This window comes from Amblyomma maculatum, chromosome 11, assembly GCF_055883805.1.
Source record: "Amblyomma maculatum isolate TAMU_Amacu chromosome 11, ASM5588380v1, whole genome shotgun sequence".
Lineage (NCBI taxonomy): Eukaryota > Metazoa > Arthropoda > Arachnida > Ixodida > Ixodidae > Amblyomma > Amblyomma maculatum.
Window position 1 is genome coordinate 53,011,802 of NC_139354.1, and position 23,774 is coordinate 53,035,575.

At 45.1% G+C, this 23,774-nt stretch overlaps 1 pseudogene; it reads left to right on the top strand.

Annotated features, from left to right (window-relative positions):
- The first annotated feature begins 4,689 nt into the window (after positions 1-4,689).
- LOC146173814 (uncharacterized) lies at positions 4,690-8,666 on the top strand (annotated as a pseudogene).
- The last annotated feature ends 15,108 nt before the right edge of the window (positions 8,667-23,774 follow it).

Consider the following 23,774-nt stretch of genomic DNA (forward strand, 5'->3'; position numbering starts at 1 on the left):
CAGTCGAGGGAGTCGTCAATTCGTGGCATAGGGTAAACATCTTTTCGAGTGACTTTGTTAAGTGCGCGGTAATCAACGCAAAAACGCACGGACCCATCCTTTTTTTTGACCAAGACGACCGGAGATGACCAGGGGCTAGCTGATGGCCGAATAATGTCTCGCCGGAGCATATCATTCACATTATCTTCTATGATTTTACGTTCTGATAAGGAAACACGGTAAGGGCGGCGGCTAACAATAGAAGTACCTTCTGTAATAATGCGGTGCTGTGCAGAAGACGTTCGGCCCAAGGTCGGAGAAGTGACATCAAAGGAGGCTTGGTGTTTTCGAAGTAATTCCTGCAAAGCTTGGCGGTGAGTCGCAGGAAGGTCAGGATTGATGGTGCTAAAGAGAACACAGAGAGAAGCATCGGAAGAAGCTGCTGGTGAGGAAGAGGGGGCGGTAAGGGTGGTGAGGGACACCGGGTGAATGTCCAGGACACAAGGAAAACATGTCCCTTTAGTCAGCACAATGGGCTCTGGGGAAGTGTTCGAAGCAGCGACAAGCGCTGTGCCATGCTCAAACCGAACAAGACTTGGTGGTAGCGCGATTCCGCGGGTCAGATGGCGATCAGAAGGCACGATTAGCACATCTCCGTTATCAATGTCAGTAGAAGTAAGCGCGACAAGTTGTTCGCATCCAGGGGGCAACACTGAGTTAGTAGCGGCAAGCAGGCGATAACGGGGCTCGGGAGGTTCAGAAGACGGATCGCTCTCGTTCATGTAAATGACCCTGTCGCGACACGAAATGCTGGCTGATGCGGCAGACAGAAAATCCCAGCCTAAAATAATTGGGTGAGCGCACGGTGACATCACGGCAAATTGTACATGGTGGCGGACACCATCAACAAAAACTCGCACAGTACACTTTGCAGAAGGCCGAATTATTGCACCATTAGCTCCGCGGAGTTCAGGTCCATCATAAGGCGTTTTCACTTTTCGCAAGCGGGAGCACAAGTCAGTGTGTATCACAGAAACAGCGGCGCCCGTGTCAACCAAAGCCTCAACAGATAATCCTTCAACCCGCACTAAAATAATATTCCAGGGACGTTCCGGAGGATTTTTGGGATGGCCGAAGAGTGCAGTTTTCCCTCCTAAAACTGCAGTGGTCAGTTTTCCGACAGGCGGGGAGTCGTCAGAGAAGCTTGACGGAGAGGCGAGGTGGAGCGGCGAAAAGGCGAAAGAGAACGGCGTCTTGAAGGCCTGTAACCAGCAGGCGGAGCGGGGCTTTCTGGCGGGGGTGATGAACGTCGGGGATAATCAGGGAATGAACGGTGGTTAGAGCCGGAAAAGCGAGGAGGGTAGTCTGCTTCAAATGATTCGTAGCCGCGGCGTTCATTCTGGAGCCTGCGACGACAGAAGCGGGAAATATGGCCTCGGTACCCGCAGTAATAACACACAGGGCGGGCTGGGCGCCAGTTGGGGTAGTATGTCGGCGCGGCGGCAGGTGGTGCCAATGCAGCGACATGAGCAGTGGTAGGCGCCGGTGGCGTAGGTGCTCCAACTGCGGGCGGCAAGGACGTGATCTGGGCGTACGTTGGCACCTGACAGATGGTAGGAGCGACCGATGTTGGCGGGGAATGGGTCATTGAGGCCAGCTCTTCTTTAACAATGCTACGCAGGCCGGCACTTGAATTATGTGGCTCAGATGCAGGGCGGCACAAATAACTTTGAGCCGAGAGCTCTTCACGAATTAATTCGCGAATAAGCACACGGAGGTCAGCTTCGGCAGTGAAACCAAATGAAGTGGGATCAGGCTGCAGGCGTATTGACTGTAGTTCGTCAAGGCGTTGACAAGTCGATATGATGGCGTCAATTGTGGTTGGGTTCTGCACGGCCAGGGCGTTATAGGCGAGTGGACCAATACCTTTAAGGACGTGCCGAACCCGCTCGGCCTCTGGCATGGTGGCATTTATGCGCCGACAAAGTGCGAGAACGTCTTCGATATAAGAGGTATAGGTCTCATTGGACCGCTGAAGTCGGGCTTCTAGCTTCTTCTTGGCGGACTCCGTGCGAACAGTAGGAGCGCAGAAAATCTGGCGTAACTTTTGTTTAAAGGTAGCCCAATCCGGAATCGTCGACTCATGATTTAGAAACCACGTTTTGGCCACATCGGTCAAATAAAAGGACACATTAATTAATTTAAGAGAATCGTCCCATCGGTTGAAAGCACTGACCCGGTCGTAGCTGTCGAGCCAGTCATCAGCGTCGTCGCCGCGGAGACCGGCGAACATCTGAGGGTCGCGCTGACGGCTACTGACAGTCCAAGTGGCAAGGGGAGCTGGAGTCGAGTTGGTAGCAGCCGGAATAGCGGAGTGGCCCTCTTGTGTCATGACGATGGTGGTCGGGATCAAACGGCGGTCATTTCTTTTTATTATTTACTGTTGATACTGTTGCAATAAACTTTACTGAACAAAATGAGCAGAAAACTATAGGAATACTTCATATAGTTTTCACATTAAGTTAGGTATTCAGAACCACGTTTTTCAAGCTAAAAAGCACGTTTTTGGAGCGTAAGGTCTGCTATATATATACTTTGGCTGAAACTTCGAATTACGAGACGCTGGGTCCGAATCCAGAGTTATAGGTTCAAAAGGTTGGGTACGAATGATCTTAACCTAATTAAGAGTAAGTCTCTGCCGAAAAGCGACATGTTATGCTTTCTTTTCTCAAAACAAAATAGCAATTTCGACAAGGAATATACAAATCGCGCATGAAAAGGCATGTTGGAGTACCTGTTGCATCTAATCTAAAGGTGAAGCCTGAGCGCCCACCTAAATCAAACCGTAAAACCATGTACACTCTTGTTGAACAACGCAAAAACATGCTTAACAGAGCTTTGCTTCTATAACTAGATTCGAGCAAAGCTTTGATCCCCCTCCCCACTTTTCTTTATTGATACTGCCACTAGCGTGCAAGATACAGGTGAGTTCTAAACGGGGAAACGCGAAATCAATGCACACATGTGCATCACACGAAGTGTTCATAGCGTGAGCCACAAACTGCACTCAAACTACAATGAATAACTGAAATAACTGAATCGGCAAGCTTGTCGAAAATCAGTTGTGCTCTCAAATACAGCTGGCTAGAGCGCCTATTAACGGACGAAACAATTAAACGCATAACGTCTGCAGACGACAGCGCCTTCTGTACTCATGTCACAGAGAACGCAAGCAGAAACTCAATTAAAGCAATCAATAACGACATGTAAAACAGTCACTTTGCTATCAAGTGCGCAATAATAAAACAGTGAAACTCGAAATGGGTGCTGAGTGAATTATGCCCCCTCCTTCCCGTCCTTTTGACGCTAAAAACAAACAACCGAGGCTTTCAAATACATAAGTCAATACCATCAGCACCATTTTCCAATCGTTACAACTACCATAGCGAGAACAAATGGAAGTTTACAAACAGTCAAAGACAGTAGCAATAACCTCCTACAGCGGCCAAACACAAGGCTCCTCCAGCGGGCTCATGATGTGCATAGAGCACAGAAATCAACCGGATCAGAAGAAATTTACCCGACAGCATTTGTCTTAGAGCTGACACTAAAACTCCATACACATTTTTTTTATTTTAACATTCCCTTTAAACCATGTTGGCCCATGGCAGGGCAATGCAGCTCTAGCAAATGCCCTTTTTACTGGTTGTCTGTCTATACGTTAGTTCTGGTTCGTAATAGCCTCTAATCTATACTTTCTGCATATTAAATATTCATGTGCTCCTTTTCGCCTCGAAGAAGGCATAACATTTTTCTCGACAGAAAACATTTCTTGGCCTTCGCGGTTGTGTGAGCCCTGTCGAGGTATCTAGAGGCCACTGGGTGTGGCGTTCTCTGAGGTCTTCCGATTTCTTATTCCCTCGTATTGATCAGTATAAGTTACGTTCGCTCGTTATTCCTTGTTTGCGAACATTTCCTTCATGACCACTGAACACTCCCTCATGTTCCGGTGCGTTCAGCTGCTCTAATTCACTTACTGCTGCACTACGGTTCATCCTCTCCAGCAGGACCATGGCATGAGCTCGAGCGGAGTTTATAAGGTGCTTCATCTGCCACAAGCCCTTCCCTAACTTTGGGCAGTGCACCACCATGCACCTCCCTCTCGCGCTTCAGGGCAGAAGCTGCTTTCCGTGAAGGTCTTCCCGCACTGAGAGCAGGCGGAGACATCTCCCCCGTGCTTATCTTCATGTGCTTGTTGAGGCTGCTCTTCCTTGCGAATCCCTTTCCACAGCGGGGACAGACGTGCGAGGAAACCGTGTAGCCTACATTGTGCTACTCTCGGCGGTAACATGACATGACATGCATGCATCCACGGCCGCTGATCCAGCTCTCTTCCTCTCACTTCTCCGCTCAGCAGGAGGGTGGAAGAAAAATATTAAACATTTATCATGTCCCTTGATCCTGTAATACCTGCGCACTTTCCTCTCCCAACACCAACCTATAGCCCTCGTAGTACCTTGCGCAGTTCTTCAGTCGAGTTATTATAATACTGATGCCTCCACTATGCCAGCATTTTTGCGTATTTGATGCAAATCGAGCTGTACCTATATAACAATATTTAAACCAGATGGAGTGTAGAATTGTGTCTTACTTGCGATCGCTAGAGTACGGGCAGTGGGGGCAGGGGTTCCTTCCCTGCATCCCCTAAGGATGCTTGTGCCGCCTGTGCTTCTCAAAGCGATAACGCGCAGAGAAGAGGTCACCGCACGTGTCGCCAGGGAACATGGCCGATTGTGGGCTGAACTGCCTGTTTCCATTCTCTGAGGGAATAAAAGAATGATCTAGCAGAGATTTCAACGTTGTGTTCTCCATTAATCCTATCGGCTGACAGCCTTAACGAAGCCTAATTTGCTTACATGGGAACATAGGATTCCACAACATGGGCTTTTATTACTCAGAAAAGTTGTCAGGTGAACACGGAATGCGCGGCAAGGAACGAAAACTGAATCGTTAGGCAAGTCACTGTATTCATGCAGCCACCAGCAAATGCCGACGGCAGTAACGCAGCTACCAATATGTTGTAGGTCCTGTTACTGCTGCTCATGACTCATGCCATGGTGTGGAGTCTGCTCAGCCTACATATGACTGAAATGCATGTCTCTTCAATGAGCGAAAACACACGTCCATGACTATGCCAGGATGTAGCAGTCAGGTGACATGGCCGTGTACACACAGGTTGTCGAGTTGTGTGGCGTAACTAGAGCACAAGGCATGACAAATTTGATAGGAGCTGCCAACTCAAACAGATCAGGTCAAACCGATGGTCGTGTACTATTTTCAGTTGTTCAGGAGTACAAAGGTAGCAGAAAATCAAAACGCGTCACCTGCAGTGTTTCTGAAGCACTTGAGCCTGAAATCAACAAAGTTTCAGTGGTGCGGATTTGGCAAACGCTCTTAAGAAACACATGGGCCACTATTCGACGAGTGCTCAACATGTGGTCAACACTGCACCTTCAAAGATATCGATGATTATCGATAGAGTTTAAACAGCGTATGTTGACACATCTGGTCCTAATTTCTAGACACCAACATGCATTCATTCACTCCTCATAAGTCATCCCTCGCAGTCAGGTCTGCCTGATCTTTCTACTCGCCGTCGTATAGCCAGTCTTGTCCTATTTCACAAGTTCTTTTATTGACTAGTAAAACAAGAACCATACATCTGCGCACTTCCACAGCGCAGGTCCCATTGCATCAGTCATTCTCTTCAAGTTTTGCGTCCACGTACCCGTACCACTGTTTTTGCCAACTCATTTTTTTTTCGTGCAGCAGCTGACTGGAACGGCCTTCCCCACAATATCGCTGCCACGACATGTCCATCATCATTTTCAAGCACTGTTGATTCCTGCATTTTGTAAACCCCACCCCTTATGTAACACCCCGAAAAAGGGTGTTACATATGGTAAATAAAGTGACGTGATGTGATGTGATTTTTGTAAGGGCCGGCGGAGACATGGGCTTAACGGATGACTTGTTTTGGGTTTTTTTCTTCCTGGCTGTGAAGGGAGGATTCCCATCACTATTTATTCCCTTGGATCCCGTTTAGCGCTGGGCAAGCCCAGAGCATGTGATTTAAGGTCGCTATGCCTTCACAGTTTTTGCATTTGGAAGAGTGGACCTCACGATGCCATTTGTGTAGGATATACGGCTTTGGGAAGGTGCCCGTCTGAAGTTTTTGCCAGATTACTCCTTCCTTCTTTGTGAGAGATCTATGGGAGGGGAGGGAGGGTTCTCCTGGCCATTCTGTAGTGTCATAGAATTTCTCTGTATGTGATTAAGTCTCGCTTTTTGGACAGGGAATAGTCCGCCCGCGCTGGGGCCCGGTAGGCGAGACCTCGGACGACCTCGTTGGCGATCTCGTTCCCTATGAGTCCACTAGGGGCGGGTGCCCACATTTTGTACGCTTCTCCGCGGTCCTACTTATTTCGATTTCTGTAAATAAGCTCTCGTGCGTACTAAGTTCGTAACAGTTGTGGTAGAGGTGCTGGATGTCGAAAACAGTTTTCCATCTATCGAAGGAGCCGTAGACTCGCTAGTTTGCCACCAGTGCCATGGCACATGACCGAAGACAGCAATACCGAGAAACCGTGACCATCCACGGCGAACAACTGGACACATTATAGAGAGCCCCGGACATTCTTTAGAAAACCTGAGGAGGATGGTGACGAGTGGCTGATGCACTACGAAAGAGTACGCAAATATAATCTCTGGAACGCTGCTACTAAACTGGCAAACGTGGTATTCCTCCTTGCCGCCACTGCTTTCAACTATTCGAGAATCACGAGGATTCACTAAGTACATGGGCTACCTTTACAAGCGAGATCAAGAAAAATTTGGGGGATAAAGCTGCAAAGAAGAAGCGTGCTGAGCAGACATTGCTTCGCCGGGCGCAATCATACCAGGAGAAACTTGCACTGCATACATCGAACCTATCTTAAAGCTATGCAAGCTAGTAAATCCCACCCAGTCAAAAATATTCAATGAGTCCAATTGGAAATTTCCCAACTGAAAAGAATGGGCCAAAAGCCAATTGTGTTTTCGCCCCTCATTGGGCCTGACCATTTCAATGAATTGGTGCTTCCAATTGCAAATAATGGGTCACCCATAAAGACCAAATGGTTCACCAATTGAACTCAAATGGCATACCCATTGGGCCCAAATGATTTGAACTCACATAGCTGAAAAAAAATGGAGATGCATTCAATGTTTTCTGTCGAGAAGTTACATATGGAGCTGACTTTTATAGATGTGGAATGAAATTACAAGTTTTTACAGAAATCATGAGACAAGCATGCATCACACGCACGGAACTAACACAGATTCAATATATATATCCACAGAATACTTCTTATGTACTTCATTCGTTAAACAGTGCTGCTGGGACAAGTGACACATCTCTATTATTCAGAGTTACCCTTTTATTTAAGCCTGCATTTGCAATGGAAACGATAAAATCAATTAATAAAATTACGCGGCATATACTTTTTACAAGACCTTGTCTCTTAATAGAGGTATGTATATATGTGCACATCTCAGTCAAGGATATCACTGACTTGACTTTTCCAGTTGGGAATGTTTTCTTAGAACCAATGGAAAGCCCAGTTGAAAGCCCAATTGGTTTCAATTGGGCATTCCAGTTGGGAGTGAGGGCATCCCAAGTTGGATTAAAGAAACCCATTGGGCTTCCCAATTAACCCAATGGGTTTATTCAATCTCATTTGGGATGCCCCGTTGGTTTTTTCACTTCCATTTGGGACACCCAATTGGTTTCTTCATTCCCAGTTTGGAGTCACGAAACCAACTGGGCGTCCCAACTGGGAGTGAAGAAACCAACTGGGCATCCCAATTGAGATTGAAGAAACCCATTGGGCTTCCCAAATGGGAGTGAAGAAACCAGTTGGGTTGGACAGTACCCATTGGACAAATCATTTGGAATTGGCAGAACCAATGGATCTGACTGGTCGTCCCAATTAGGCCCACTGATTTTTTTACTAGGCAGTATGCATCAGGAAGACAAAGTCGGCCATCTCCTAAAAGGAATTGCGGAAGATGTTTATAACTTTCTGATTAGCAAAGAGAGCCTGAGCACCGCCGCCGAAGTTATAAAACATTGCAGAACAACTGAAGCTCTCAAGCTGCGTCGAATCACCCCTATATTCGGAAGACTGGCCAATGTCACTTCTGTAGCCAGTGTTGAAGCCTGTTCTCCACTTTCTTTGGCTGATATGATACGAGAGATTGTGCGCGAGGAATTGTCCAGATCCAAGGATACCGCCTGCCGTGAAGAACATCAGTGGCACAGTCGTGCACCGCAAGCATATGTCACCGCTCTGTCGACTCTGTGGGCCCAACCTAGCGGCACTTCATACAATCGGAGCCGAGGGGAAGGAGACCCGCCTACCCTCGAAACTTGGTTCGTCAGCGAGAGCCTGGCTACAACCAACGTCGCGACTTTGTCACCCAGGACCCTCATGTCGATCGCTGGCGCACTCCGCCTTTGTGTTATAGGTGTGGCATTGCAGGGCATATTGCTAGATATTGCCGTCGCCGTTTCTCGACTGCTCAAGACTACGGACCTCCAGCGGCAATTCACGGACGACCGCACATCGAACAGCAGCGATCCCTGACTATGTCCTCTTGGGACACGTACCCTTCGACGTATTTGCGGAGTTGATCACCTGCATCTGATCGCAGTGTGGCACCGTCACGCCAGCGCCAGCGGCGATCACCTTCCCCTCGACGTCATTCTTCCCCTCCCCCTCCGGGAAACTAGGAGCCGTGGCAGATGGAGGTGAGGCCGCCGGCTAGTCGACGACGTCCATACCTCTACTCATGTTTATGTTAAAGAACAAATTGAAAGTGTTGATTGTAGCGTAAAGCTACACTACACGGGTCACAGCCGAGTTTCGCGTGTGTGTGCGAAGTCCATTATGCGCATACGCGAGAGCCGCGTGACGTCACGAGGCGCAGGTGCGTCGCTTCCTCGCCACCGCCGCCGCCGATATGTACAGAGGCCGTGACTTCAGTGGAGATGCGGCGGCGCTGGCGACAGCAGTGTCTTTCGGAGTGTAAGCAAAAGCCCGAGCCATCTGCATTGGACTGTGTTTTCCACAATAATTCCTGATATTCCTGCAAGCTGTGGTGCGGTTGGTTGCGCCATGGGGCACAAAAAAGGAAATGGTGCTTGTTTTAACATGTTTCTTGCGGTCGGATAAAGATGATAGCGGAGGGCAGCGGCGTTCAGCGCGACAAAAAGACCCTTCGGCGAAGGATTGTGCTTTCGCTGCTAATGTGCGCTGCACTTCTGCACTAAAACTTGATCAGATAGTTTGCAACTCTTACTTTTTGTGGTTGCTTTTCCGCCGCACGATGAAGAGTGCAATATCAAATGCCTGCAGCTCGTGCACGTTTTCTTTTATATACTATCAAATCATAAAAGTTTTGACTCGATATGCCATGTGAGATATGATCTTAATCGAAGGCAGCAATGCTGCACTGCGACATCCCCTCTACCTGCTGTACGTCGTACAGAAAAGAATACAAAGCTGCCTTGCAAAGGTAACTGCAGTTACCTTGAGTGGTCACTCCAGCGCGATATTGCCTAAGCAGGTCCGGAATTGTGAAGTTGCTTTTCTCTGTTTTTACTTTCGTGAGTTTCAACGAGTGACTCTTATCCCCGGTCGTATAAAGCAAGTCACGCAGCGTTATTGCTCAGATTATTAAATTTTCTTTTAAAGGTCACAACCTGACGAACGAATTCCACGCACAATCTAGCTCCTATATCGAGCAGGATATTTATTGTATATACGGTATATGGAGTTTAATGTTCCAAAGTGGGTTCGGCTATGAGGGGCACAAAATAAGCAGCATGACGCACATTTGAATAAAAATGCTCCAAATATATTAAAATAAGAGCAGCAGATCACTAAATTCTCAGCGATCGTGGAGAATGTTGCATTTGCGCTCATGCACCTCTTCTATAAGCAAGAGAACAAATTGAGAGCTTTCTTAAAAGCCTTCTATATATAGTAACCTGTGAATGACTGACGCGTCTATATGATGGAACAGACGTAAACGTCTTTTTTTAATCGACCAGGATGAAAAGTTATTCTTTTATTCCATGAAATTCGTCACTTAAGTTCCAGGTACAGTGAGCTAGAAATATGATTTCTTGTTCTTTATAGTTGCCGGTAATATTGTTCTATAGAGTGAAGGTTGCTTGGAGCACCGGAAAGCCCGTCAAAAGAGCAGTCATATGAAAAACACACTTCCAGTCATTCATATTGTTGTCCTCCTTTCATGCGCTACCAATAGACCCGGGAGTTGAATAGTGTTGACTTAGTTTTTGTTATACATTACGCTCTCTCATTTTCATTTAATCAGTCGCTATAGCCTCCCATTGTAGCCGCGCGCTGTTGAGGCGACGGCGAAGGAAGCTACTTAATGCAGCTCTTCACCGGATAAATCCAGCAGTAATCGACTCCAAAAGTGCTGAACTACTGTCCAAGTATAAACCAAACCATTTCTACGCACAAGCGAACCAATTACGCTTTAGAATATTCGCACGGCACACTGCGTTTTTGCCTACACATGTCGCTGCCGATCGCAGCGCCACCTTTGTTTACAAACATGACGCTCGTCTATGGCCGGAGCCGTGTTTACGTGCTACTGCGCAATACGGTTTGACACTGTGCATGTATAGTTGCTGCTGCCATACCAAGCCATGTGGACAGTGAACTTGCATAGTCGCGGGTGACTGCACCTATGATTCTCTTGATGTACCCCTCAAGGACTTGTTTAACCTGGATTTAGCAAATTCTCCAACTGTACAGACAACCCCATGGGGAACTACCATAGACCTTGTATATCAGACTAACTGTAAATTCTAAACTTCTTGTAACAGCCATAGAGACAGCCGCGTGTGGCTACTCATATCATCGAACTGTATTAATGGCTGTAGAGGAACAACGAGGCAATGAGACCAAGAATAAAGAAGTTTTATAAAGTATCATTCCAATACTGTATCTCTAAATTACGGGGACAAACACAGATATGGCATCAGACAAGCGAAATATAACTCAAAAGTATAGCCAGAAAAGCTAAGCTTAGCAAGCAAAACCAAGAGCTGAGCCAAGCGTATTACGCAGCCTTACGCTACATATAGCCAGGCATAGCAGAGCTAAGCTACTGCCAATTTTTAGAGCGCAGATCTTAGGCGCCCGTTCCAGCCTTTCGCGTCCTAACCAGCTCCGCCCCCCTTTCAGCCACCCGAGCCATTCTCTTCCTCCTTGGCGGCGACCGCGCGTGTAATCTGATTGCTGCGCCCGCTCCCGCACCCCAGTTCGCCGCCGAGTATACCCCCCCCCCCTCATCCTGCGTGGCGGAGGGTGTTCTCCGGTTGCCGAAGTGCCGGCTCGCTATCAGCGAAACACGGTGCTTGCATCTCAAGCCGAAACGCAGTCATGTTCTCTTTATTCGCTAGCGGCGTCAGCAGCGGCATCAGTCAGTCGCTATCTGTTCGTCGCGCAACGTTCATATGGGCCCGCGCGCTGCCTCCCGCAACTTACAAATAACTTAATTGCTCTCTTCATTTCTCCTATCACAAAGCTTCTTTCATGACAGCCAAGCCGTTAGTGGACCGTTCTTTAAGGAATACGTGAAAATTAAAAAAAAAAGTTATCTGTAATTGTACTTACGTGTCTTGCTCGAAATTTTTGCCTCAGTCTATCGAAAAGGTAAAACAGCTGATGAGCTGCACTCAAATTTAACGTTAGGAAGTAACATAATTGTCGGCAAATTTTAATAATGTGAGAACAATGGTTTTTGTAGACACAGGATCTATGGTATCTGTTATTCATGTGAGGTTTAAGAACCGTCTAGGCAGGAAAGTAATGTTTGGTGGATATTGTGCAGTGTTGTTCCGTGGTGTCAGTGACGCGAACCTTTGATTCCACTTGGTGTGTGCTTCAGACGTTTTTGGTGGCTTAAAATTTAGAACGGAATTTCAGTGCTGCCTCTGTCAACGCATATGATTCTTGGCATTGATTTTCTGCACGAATGTGGAGCAACGACTGCCGAACGGGAGATATTACTCTGAGTTCTTCCCTCCTTTTGGTTCTAGTGGATGACTGGACATCTGATTTTGAAGCATTTGTGGTGGAAGACAAAATTGCGCCATCTTTACCTTCAGCATTTCCACGGATTTTCTCTATTCGCAGTAAGTGTGAAACGTTTGAAGCTGTAGTAGAACCTACACTGTAAAAACAAAAACACCTTATTAGGTGTTTTCGCATGTCTATAACTAACACCCATGCACCCTTGAAAAAAAGTGGCTTCAGAGTGCCAGTACACCCTCTAAGATGGTGCTTCGGTTGGTCATAACACCCTTCTATGGGGCCAATGCACTGGGGTGTTTTCATCACCTTTACACCCTATTGCAGGGTGGAAGCAGTGGCATTGCACCCTTACACCCCTTTATAAAAATCAGTGCGGATAACGTCCATATATGCATTCCCTAATTAGGAATTACTTTTGGCACTACACGTTCCTTAATGCTTTTCCTATGTGCACATTTGCAATCAAGCTTATTGGTATTCCTTTTAACCACCTGTAATACCAAATGAGCATGTAAAGAGATGCTGCATGCCATTATTTTGACATCTCGAATGGCCCATGCCAGTATGATTGTTTTTTTTTTCAAATTCACAGAGCATGTTACAAAAAAATGCCACACAGAAGGAAACTGGAAGTCTTTTATTCGGCATAGAAGGGTCAGGGTTCGGGCTAGCGGGTGCTCGGGTGCTGGTGGAGGGAGGGGGGGCAGGGGGGCACTTGTGTTCTGTTTCTTCATTGATGCGTGCTATGGAACCTCATTTATTTAACAATACTGCCACTCTCCACCGAGAGCCTAGCAGACGGGCAAAAACATACATGGTATGTATGTAAATACCTAAAAAAATGAAAGAAGCAAAACAGTTCCAACAAATGCAGACAACAAAGTATACAATTTTTTTTTAAAAAACAGAACCGAACAATGAACACAACAGCATGGTGACATTTCTGAAAAAACAACAAAACGTTTAGTCGTATGCAACAATAATCGCAGTACACAATATTAATCCTATGCTTTGTCAGTGTCAACGCGTGCGCTTGCATAAAATTCGGCCTTAAGCGATGAAATAAAGCGTCGTGCAGCGCATCTTGGCTTCGACATGCAGACGCCCAAAAAGAGGAGCTCTATAAAGCAGCACAAATTGTCGGACCCCTTGTCATATGTCAGATTGAACAGCCAAAATCGACCCATTATTGGAACAATACCCTAGGTAGAGTCGATGACTCGAAGAAGCTTTCGCTGCTGAATGAAGGGGAAATGCTCTTCAGCTTCTTTGATGCTGCTCCCAGTATATCCGACGCACGGCGTGGCAGGCTTTTCTTCCTGTTCCTTGATAAAATTGTGAAAGAAGTGCATAACAGAGCAGCTGTATAAATATGCACTGCACCTGGCAAAAAGCAAATTATACATATTATCTACTCTATATTTAGAATACGCCAATGCTCCTTTAGTGTACAGCAGTGTGCTGGAAAAGGGCCCTATCGGAAACCACTGGTGGTTATCTCACAATTAACAATGCAGAGTATACTGTTATGGTTGGTTCAGGAGGCACAAAGCCAGCAGACTGATCAAGTCATAAATGAGAGCACATAAGGCCAACCCATCTTTATTCATGCAGCATGCTGTTGCATGGTAATTTTAGATTATGCAAGTTATTTTATCAAACAAAAATGGCTACACTCATCAAAAGCACCTGGGTTAGAGAACTTCAATGCTGCCCCACGAACTTTTCATTTCACATGAACTGGAATGCTTATTATGATAGTTAAAAATGTAAATAAACAATAAACAGCACTGGAGCACGGTGTTTACTACTAAAATATTAACAGCTGGCTCAATTGAAGGCTTCACACAAGGCCTACAGCATACCCTGCACTGGCCAAGTAGATACTGCAGAACCAAACAAAAAAAACATGGAAAGAGCATACTTAGTAATGAGGCACTAAAAAAAAAAAAAAAAGTGCATTTAATACATTACACATAACACATAATGCATTTCTGAACTTTTGCACGTCTTCGTCTTCTTGTGCTAAGTATGAACCAGCCAAGCCCTAGGTCATCGCAATGCTTCCTGAAGTGTTTACATTTAAGGTTTATTAACAAGGATAAAGTGTTCTCGCTGCTCTATGTGGCAGTTCTGAAACTTCATCACACATTATTCATTGAAAGTGTACACTGGAGCTTTGAGTTAAGCGACAATTACATGTGCAACAGCAGAGCATTACCAAACAACCAAACAGCAGAAGCTCTAAAAAATGTCAACACTGAAGCATGGCATGTTAAAACATTTTCCACGCATAGCACATTGTATGCATAGACATCCAGAACATCAGTGGTGAGCCTCAAGAGGCGGCAGGAAGCTCAAGTGTTCAAGAAGTTGTAATCGTTATAGCGGCAGGCAGTCTGAGCACTTTGAAATACTAAAGGTTCGAATACTAAAAATATGTTGACTAACTTGAAATGCAAAAATAACAATTTGGATTTATTGAGAATGTTTACTATAAATGAGAATGTCTATGACAGTGCCACATGGTTAATGCATGAAATGTTAGCATCTGTAGTAGAAGGCATTATATTTATACAGCATGAACCTTGAAACACAGCAGTATTTTCTCCCAACCAATGTGGTAAACCTAATATCAGAAGAATTAAAATTATTACATCATTTCAAACTTGGCTAGCAAATTACAGCATTTTTTTTTAAAACAACTATTAAACTGCATTACCCACCTTCAGAAGCCTGTAGGATAAGACAATGTGGCAAATATTTCTTTTGAAGCAGTCTCAGATTATATATTCCAGACATTAGAAACATGTTAGGTACTAGCATGCATGAGCAGGTTGAGAGACCCCTTTCCAGCAAATGCTAAACCCCACCAAGCTGCCTGCAAGAGCCATCTGATGAAGCACTGCTGGTGCACTCCAGCAGAGTGCTTAGTCAAATGGCACACTGCACCAATCTTGACATTACCAGTGCTTCATCAGGTGACTCTTGTATGCAATACGACGTCTCTTAAAAGTGCTTTTGATTGTACTTACAGTGCAAATAATCCTTTCACAGCAAAGAATTCACAGTTGTGATGAAAACTTGTGTAGTATTTCTATTTGGATTATGAATCACTAATACATATTACAAGTTAGACTGTAAATCATTTTAGAAACAAAGAAAATTCGCTAATAATGTCAGTTTCAAGTAGGCTTCCTGAATATTCAAATGACAAAGAGAAAACTTACAAATGATACAAACAAGATCCAGAGCTCCCGGCTGGTTCCCAATGTTTGCCTAGAGTTGCAGAATGCATACTGTCTGTACATCTACAATAGAAATAAGCAACACAACAATGGTGTACCTCCTTGCAGGTAAAAAGAGACAGCCGAGTTTTGAGGCGATAATTTATTGTCTAATTTAGGGAGGCGAATAAACAAAATTGAAAACATGTAGAGGCACGCAAACTGAAAGTCAAACATCTGACAGCAAAAATTAGCAAAGCTTGTGAAGATTTGAATCAGGTATCACCTAATTCTCTGCTACTAGTTGAACAGATTCGAAAGGACTGCACCATTACAATGGAGAAGAACAATAGGTAATTTAAATTTAGCTAATGCGAAAATTGTTACATATGAAGAAATGCACAGGCTAGTTATTGTTTTATTATTCTTTCTGATGCTCAGCCATGTTTTTAGTATATCTATAAGGCAATGCAAAATGGCAAAAATGTAGGCATTTAGCGAAAAACTGCCAATTAGATAGCACATGCAGCAAACAGAAGGAAACAGCTGAATACTTACGCTTCTTTTTCCTTTCACGCATTCCCTCAGAACATACTTCGAGCACCCGGGCAATGTCCTTTTTTCTTGCACGAATGGTGTCCTTCAAAACCAAGACAGGTGTCTTGTTAAGGCCGATTTCAACTGCCTCTTTGCCGTCCTTCTTGATCAGCATGTTGAAGTCATGCAAGAACTGCAAGTTTATGTGAATGGTAGCCATAAAGAATTCATTTTACTCAATGTTTCAAGTAACTGAATATTAAAAATCATTGTACAAAAGCTAAGGCAATTGATGCCTTTGTACATATATCTGAAAAAAAAAACTGGCATTAGCAAAAAGCAAATACAAAAATTTACTAAGGTTAGAAAACTCAAAAACCATCAGTATTTTGCCACTCATCGCCAAACTGCAAGCAATATTAAGGAAAGTCTAATATAAAAAATAACTAAGCAAAAATTATGATCCTCCTTCCCTCAACATGGCACACGGCTGAATGGCAATAAAATATGTAATATATCTCTAAACTAATGGTCCCCGCTCAGCTTTAAAAAGTAGGCTTCAATTCTTAGAGACAATCTACAGACATGCATCGTTAGCATATGAAAGTCAAATTGCTTTCTGGGCCCTTTAAATCAGTAAACTGCTTTCAACACATACATTGCAAATTTTTTAATAACAATGAGTCACAAATTTGCCTGCAATATGCGCACTGTGATGAGCAAAGAAGGTAAACATATGCGACTAAGGCTATGATAACCGCTTCATATGTACATTTAAGCAAAAGACAATAAAAAGTAAACATCTGGTCAGAATACAACTCTGTAATAGCAACATCCGGTACAATATTTGGCCACGGAATTCAAGCTGTCGACCTCTACTTGAATGCTGAGGCATCAGTATCGAATATCCATTTATTCTAGTCTAAAGACACTACAAAAATCAAGTAATGCGGTCAAACAGTTATGTTGAAATGTGACCACAAACATAATGAAAACTGGATGGTTTGAACCACATCAGCTCACTTAGCACGTCTACAAGTGCCTTAATTGAAGTCTTGCTGAAAATAAAATACGTACCTAAATGATTCTTCGAGAGCGAAAGTAAACGCCATAACAAAAGCAGCATAATAAAAATGCAAATTCACACTCCATGCAACCGCAAAATATAGTCGCCGTAAAATGAAAAATGCTCCCGTTGTGATTAATAAAGGCAAATCCAGACGCGGGGAAGTTAACATAGGCTGATGATAGCGGCATATAGTTTACGCAGTTTGGAATAAACTATTATGCAACCAGGCCGGCCGACCAGCGCACTTCGATGCCGAGAGCACGAGCGCAGAGGCGTGCCGCGCTGAACGGCCGCCGAGAACGAACATAGCTTCCTAGAACAAAAAGTGTAAACAGAAGGGCTGCGGGAGGACGCTCCCCGAGCAGCAGGACGGTGCGCGCCTATGCTTCCAGTAAATAAAAAAAAAAAAAGGGGGGGGGGGGGGGGCCGCAGCGCTCCGAGTGAAAGACGACGAAGCATGAAAGAGGTTTCAGGAGAGCGAGCGCGAAGTGTAAGAGATAAGGGAGGAGGGGGGAGTCGAGAGTGCTAGGAGATTAAGGTAGTACGCCAACATGACCTTGCCGCACGAACGAAAACGGTAGAACAAAACCGAGTCGTTGCGAACTGAGCGCAAGTATCAAACTGTCAAGAAACGAAAATCGTTTCGTAAACCTCCTGCGCGTACAAAATGCAAGGAAACGTAGCACATACATTATTTCTGTTCAAGAAAGTTGAGACTGATGTTCTTGCGCGAAATCTGCGTAACTCGCCGCGACATCTACCACATGTGCGATGTCATTTTGGCAGCCAGGTGAAAACAAGCACATGTCTCACGTTTTCATTTCAGCACATTCTGGAGCGTTCCGGCACAAAAAGACACAGAATGCAGCAATCCGGTAGGACACTGTTCCCACAAAGCGCAATATGCGTGAGAATAGGCTTACCTTTACAGACGATTGCGTCAGCCGCAAAGTACGCTGTCCGCCTTCGTATCACCGGCACCGAACCAACCAGTACGATTTCAGCGCGAGTGCAATGTAGTAGGCGCATATACCTCTTAGTCACGCAGAAAAAAAAAATCGTCCATGCCTTCTTCTTTCAAACATCTTAAACATAAAGCGGTGCAGCAGTCCTTCGGCCTGAGCAAAGCAAAAAGAAGCCCGGACACTTGCCGACACGATAAATGCCCGTTTGCGTTAAACACCACATGTAGAAGGCACTTCACAAGCGTACACACTTCTGTAACACATATGCATGGGAAATGCAACACATTTCACGAGGGTACACAATCGAAGAAGCACATTCAGCATTCGCCGAAACGTGGTCGAAACGCACCCCACAATGCTAACGGCCATATTGTGAAATTTGAAAAGAGCGTTCGTAGCTACCGGCGGCCTCCTGGCGGTGAAATTTTGTTTCAGTTTCTGTTTCATTTTTAGAAAGCACTCGTGTGTAATTTTAATTTTAGCGTTACTTTTGGTGCTTTATTTAGGTGTTGGGTTATATTAGCAGCGCCGCTTGTGTATAAAAGGCTACGAAGTTACGCAGCCATATACCACCAGCATGTTAGGTGATATTGCTTGCCCGTAACACCCTAAGGCATATTCTCCAATCAAAGCACCCCTTTGGCATGCAAGAGGTGATTTCCAATGGCACGAACACCCTAGACTCAGGGTGTAAAGGTGTTTTGAATCAGACAAATGCCCAAAAAGGCGTTTTTGTTTTTACAGTGTAGGGCACTTACCTGCTCTAAGAAGAGTATTCCCATGCCTCGTTGCGTCGTTCCCGTGACCAGAAGCCGCACCGAGCTATGGACAGTCAACCACGCTGAAGAGCCAGCTGTGTTGCCTCGGGGCCTAAAATTCGCCCGTTTCGAGGAAGGCGTGTCAAGCTCCGTCGCGGCAATAAACAGCTATATCATTGAGCAGCACGTGCAACCAGGTATGGAGACACAAGTTAATGCTATAATTGATAAGTCTATTTTCACAACTACTACTGAAGCACGTGACAGTGCTCGACTTTGCCAAGAACGACTCAACATCAGCGCCTACCAGTCGTATTCATCACACGATCCACATTGGATCCGCACCTCCGATGCGTCGGAAACCCTATCAAGTCTCAGTAACTGAATGTAAGGTAATATATGAGCAAGTGCAAGAGATGTTAAAGCGCGGCATTATTCGAGAATCTTCTAGTCCTTGGGCAGCTCCCGTTATCCTTGCTAGAAAGAAGATTGCACATGGAGGTTTTGTGTTGACTACCGTCGCTTAAATACAGTCATAAAGAAAGAGTACAATCCTGCATCGACTATAATAGCAAATTTGTTTATAGTATTTGGACGACGTTATGTTGGGCAAAACATTTAGTGAGCATAACAGCTGTCTGGATCTTGATTGCATTGAATGAGCTGGTCTTGCACTCAATTAAAAGAAATGTCATTTTAGGGATCTTGAAACAATATTCCTCGGACACTTAGTTGATAAAGAAGGTGTTGACCAGATCCCAAGAAAATTGAAGCTCTCAAAAGTTTTACTGTGCCCCGATCAGTAAAAAAGCTGCAGAGGTTTTGGGGGCTATGCTTGTACTTTCGATGCTTTATACAAAGTTTTGCAGATATCGCATACCCACTCACGTGTCTGCTGCATAAAGATGCACCATTCAATTGGACCAGTGAATGTAACGCAGAATGAAACTGTCCGTCACTCTAAGGATATCCTAGAGTGTGCGCACTAACTAGCGGCGCATTGTTAATTAGTATTATTAACGGGCGATAGGGTGTAAGGATAGCACAGAAATGAAACTTCAGCACACTCTTCGGCTAAGAGCATGGCTTCTGGAAGTTTTTCTCTCGTGACATTCAACTACTTTCCTTCACGTATGGCATACACTTCTATTTTTATTTGCCTTTTTCATCGGACCGCACATTTTTTGAATTTGCTAAAGCATACAATAAAGTTAATAACTCCCTGCTGTTACAAAAACTAAGTGCGCGGAACATTGAGTTTGAAGGGTTTTTTTTTAATAGAATTATAGCTTTTCTTCTCGTGTTGAATATGTGAGCATTATAGATGCTAATTCTTCCATTCCACTTTTCTCAAGTTCCTGAAGGATCAGTACTTGGTTCTCTCATGTTTTTTATGTGCTTTATTGCTGTGAACCGATAGTTGAAAAGGGTAACGAACTGGATACCAAGAGAAGCAAAGCATAGCAAGGGGCGGCTGAAAGTCGGGTAGGCGGATGAGGTTAAGAAGTTAGCAGGGGTCAAGTAGATGCAGCTAGCACAGGACTGGGTTAATTGGAGGAATATGGGAGAGGCCTTCGCAATACAGCGGGTATAGTCCGGCTGATGACGACGATGATTGCTGTGAATTGCCGTTCCCTTCTGTAATATGCTCTGTATCCTGAAGGATAAAATACATAAAGAGGAGTGTGCGCTGCTAAACAGTGTGCGCTGTTTGAAGTGCGAATGCAGGCATTGACATCCATCTGCAACCCTGCCAACCACGCGTGCCTAAAGCCCATCCCTGCGAACGGTGTCAGGGTGTGCACAGTGAGAAACAATGCAATGATTATAGTCACAAGGATACGCAAGTACTGCTAACATTTCGGACATGGTTGCTAACAGGCAGCCAGTCTTTGTACATTACTGGTGTCATTGATAACGGCAGCTAAAGAACCTTCATTAGAACAGAACAGAACAGACGTAAAAGAAACTAGGGCTGCGACCCGTAAATACAGTAGATTTCACTATGAAATGTTTCAGAACTATGGTCTTACTGACATGGAAGTTCAATTTGGTGTGCATAAATTTAAAGGTTCTTTCGACAATATCAAGCATACAATCCCGGCCATCAAAGTTCCGTTTATTTGTGGCGCACTAGGTGAAGTTCACAGTGTGCACGTGTTGATTAAGCAATTAAAAGACGAAAAGAAGTTTATTTCTGATGCCCAGTCTTTCCCAAGCTTGAATGGCGGCAGTGATATCGCTGCTTATCGGAGCAGACCAACTTTCGAATTTCCTTTGTAACGAAGTCTGGTCCACGGCCTCGCATCTATCTACAAGCTATCGATACGAAGCTTCGCTGAACTGTACAAGGCCCTACCCGTGCATCGGAAGCGTTTTCTCCTCAACCTAAACGGGCTGCTTGCTTCTCACAAGTTGTGTTAATTCTGATGTTTCGCACACACTGCAGCGGAAGCAAGTCGATCTTGTCCCAGCGTTCCCATCAGTGCCTGACGTCCCGTTATTAGACCCAGAGATGCCAGCATGTCACCGAGGAGCGGTTGGCGTACTGTTCGGCAAAGGGATATATCAGTTAGGGACTGATTCAGGAGGAGGTTCGCGCAACCATCCAAATGAAGACTCTCGGCCTGGTGAATCACTGCGAGACTGCCAAAGAGGAACTGCTTGATAATAACAGCAAGAACGACCTCACAGAAGAATCCAGAAATGAAAGGTGCCGAGAAGGTTTTGATCTGCTCAGAGAAAGCAGAAATGGGAAGTGACAATATGGAGTACTTAGACAACCTCAAATAGTTTTGCCGTGATGCCTTTGATATGAAACTCCAATAGCAGGAAGCCGTGACACTGTGCATAACAGAAGCGCCGGACGCTGTAGAGAAAGAAGACACTTCGAAAGAGGCCGCGGAGAAAACGAAAAACTTGTTACCGGTGTTGTCAAATTTAAGAAGTGTGTCCTGTAACTCTGCTGTTCAGTGTGCACGGTTGCTGAGTAAAAAGTCTCATTCATCGATAACTCTGGAAAAGTGGCAACCACTGTTACGCAAGCATAGAAATCACCGAAGGCCACTGCATAGGAAAAGGCAAAGTTGGAAACAGTGCTGATTGTGCCGCAGCTAGGAACTTCCAGGATCAGTAACTACAGAGGCGTCTCGCCTTACAGCACAGAGCTTGTTACAGATTCGCGCATGCATCTGCTAGCGAAACAAAGCGGAACCAGCGGAACTACATGGACGAAGATGGGGCTTGGAACTGGGGGTGCGCGAAAGGAACTGAGCGCCATATTTACAACCGGAGATTAGAATTAAGGGCAGTTATGAGGCCTGGGCCTGTATTCCGAATTTGCATAGTTATCGAAAGCTCTCTTCGATTTGGCTTGCACTGGCTGCACTAGTTCTGAAAAGTGCTGCAGCCGTGCCAAGCGGTCATGTGGCATGTAGGACCAGTTCAGCTCGTGCAGATACAGCCCGGACACTAGCGCGCACCGGCGACAGGAAAAACGAGGACGCAAGTGCAGGCCTAGCAGCCGCCTAGCTCGGCGAGTCGGCGCGCCCATTAAGTGTTCTGCCGCTACATGACCGCGCAATGGCACCCAACGAAGCTGCAATGAAGCTGTTGGACCCTGAAAGTGACGATGACTTTGGTTTCAGTGACTCAGAGGAAGAACTGGACGTCGTGTGCATCTTGACCCTAGCAAAAATTTCAATAGAAAAACCAGTAACTTATTGGGTTATTCCCACCAATAGGCCTATTTGTCCCATACAATATGCATATTTGTCCAATGGGTTCTATTGAGGTATTGGTGCTGTTGGGATATTGATACCATTAGGCTATTGGTCTACAAGTGCATTGGTTCTATGGGAATTACATTGCAGCGGCTGCCTTGGACCACACAACAAAACAAAAATGAGGGCAGATTTCAAACAAACCATAAACCATACTTTATTTTCCATGCTTACATACATTCTGCAAATTGCATGGCTGTGCTTTAGTCTTGAGCACTGGGTACTGCTGCAGGTGTGCTTCAGCTCCAGATCAGATGATTCATGAAGTTAGCTGCATGGAAAAAAAAAGCCTTGTTCAGGAAGACATGCAACATTACACTGCTGTACTTTAATGATGAACAGTTTTGAAAGCAGCCAATCAAGAACAACACATATGGCAGGAATCCACACAGGGACAGGTCAAGTGTTGTACAAGCATGTGGTCTCTAACAAACATTTTCCCTGAATGGTGCTTCCAAATGGAAAGAGTGAAAGGTTGTAGGCCCTTACATACTGAGAGAGCACATGCACATTGCATGAAAGACCACATACACCCCCTATGTTTCATTCATTCAAAAATTAAAAAGCCGGTCCTAGGAGCAGTGTGAGTGCATGGTCTTAGAGAAACACCTCATAACTACTGGTGTAACCAGTGAGGTTGAACGTAAAATGTGCGAGCGAGGCCTGGCTGCTTTGCGACACGCCCTTTCATATTACCTGGGATGCTGCTTGAGACACACCAACCTGCAGTAGTTATAGTAACAAGACCCCCAAAAATGAATGCGCCCTGAAAGCCAGCCTACTCATGGTAGGGTTGACAGTGCAAAGGTAGTGCAGTCAGTAACCATGCAGTAAAGTAGGCAGCTTGATGATACCGCAGCAGTCACAACGATTACATATGCTGTTTCTGAGAAAAGTCCCACATGGATTGAAGTGCATGGAATGAAGCACCAAAATTCCACATCTGCACAGTGCATGCCCTCAAAATTGTGATGCAGATTACTGGAAGACTAGCATGAGTGCACGCTGTCACCAGTAGTCCACAAGCAAGTTGATAGTGACCTCTTAATGCGAGGATTTTACGAGTTGTCATAGGAGCCATGATGGAGTCCAAGGCATAGATTACACAAAGCAGATCAAAGCCGGCAGCGATAAGCGAATTAAAAACACATTCTGATACCTTGAACGGCTGCTGCCATGATTTGTCCCCAAATCTTCCATAACACCCATTTATCAAATTAATGACTGATATAAGAGCTTTCCCAAAGCTAGAGTGCACATAGTTAAAGATGACATAACAAA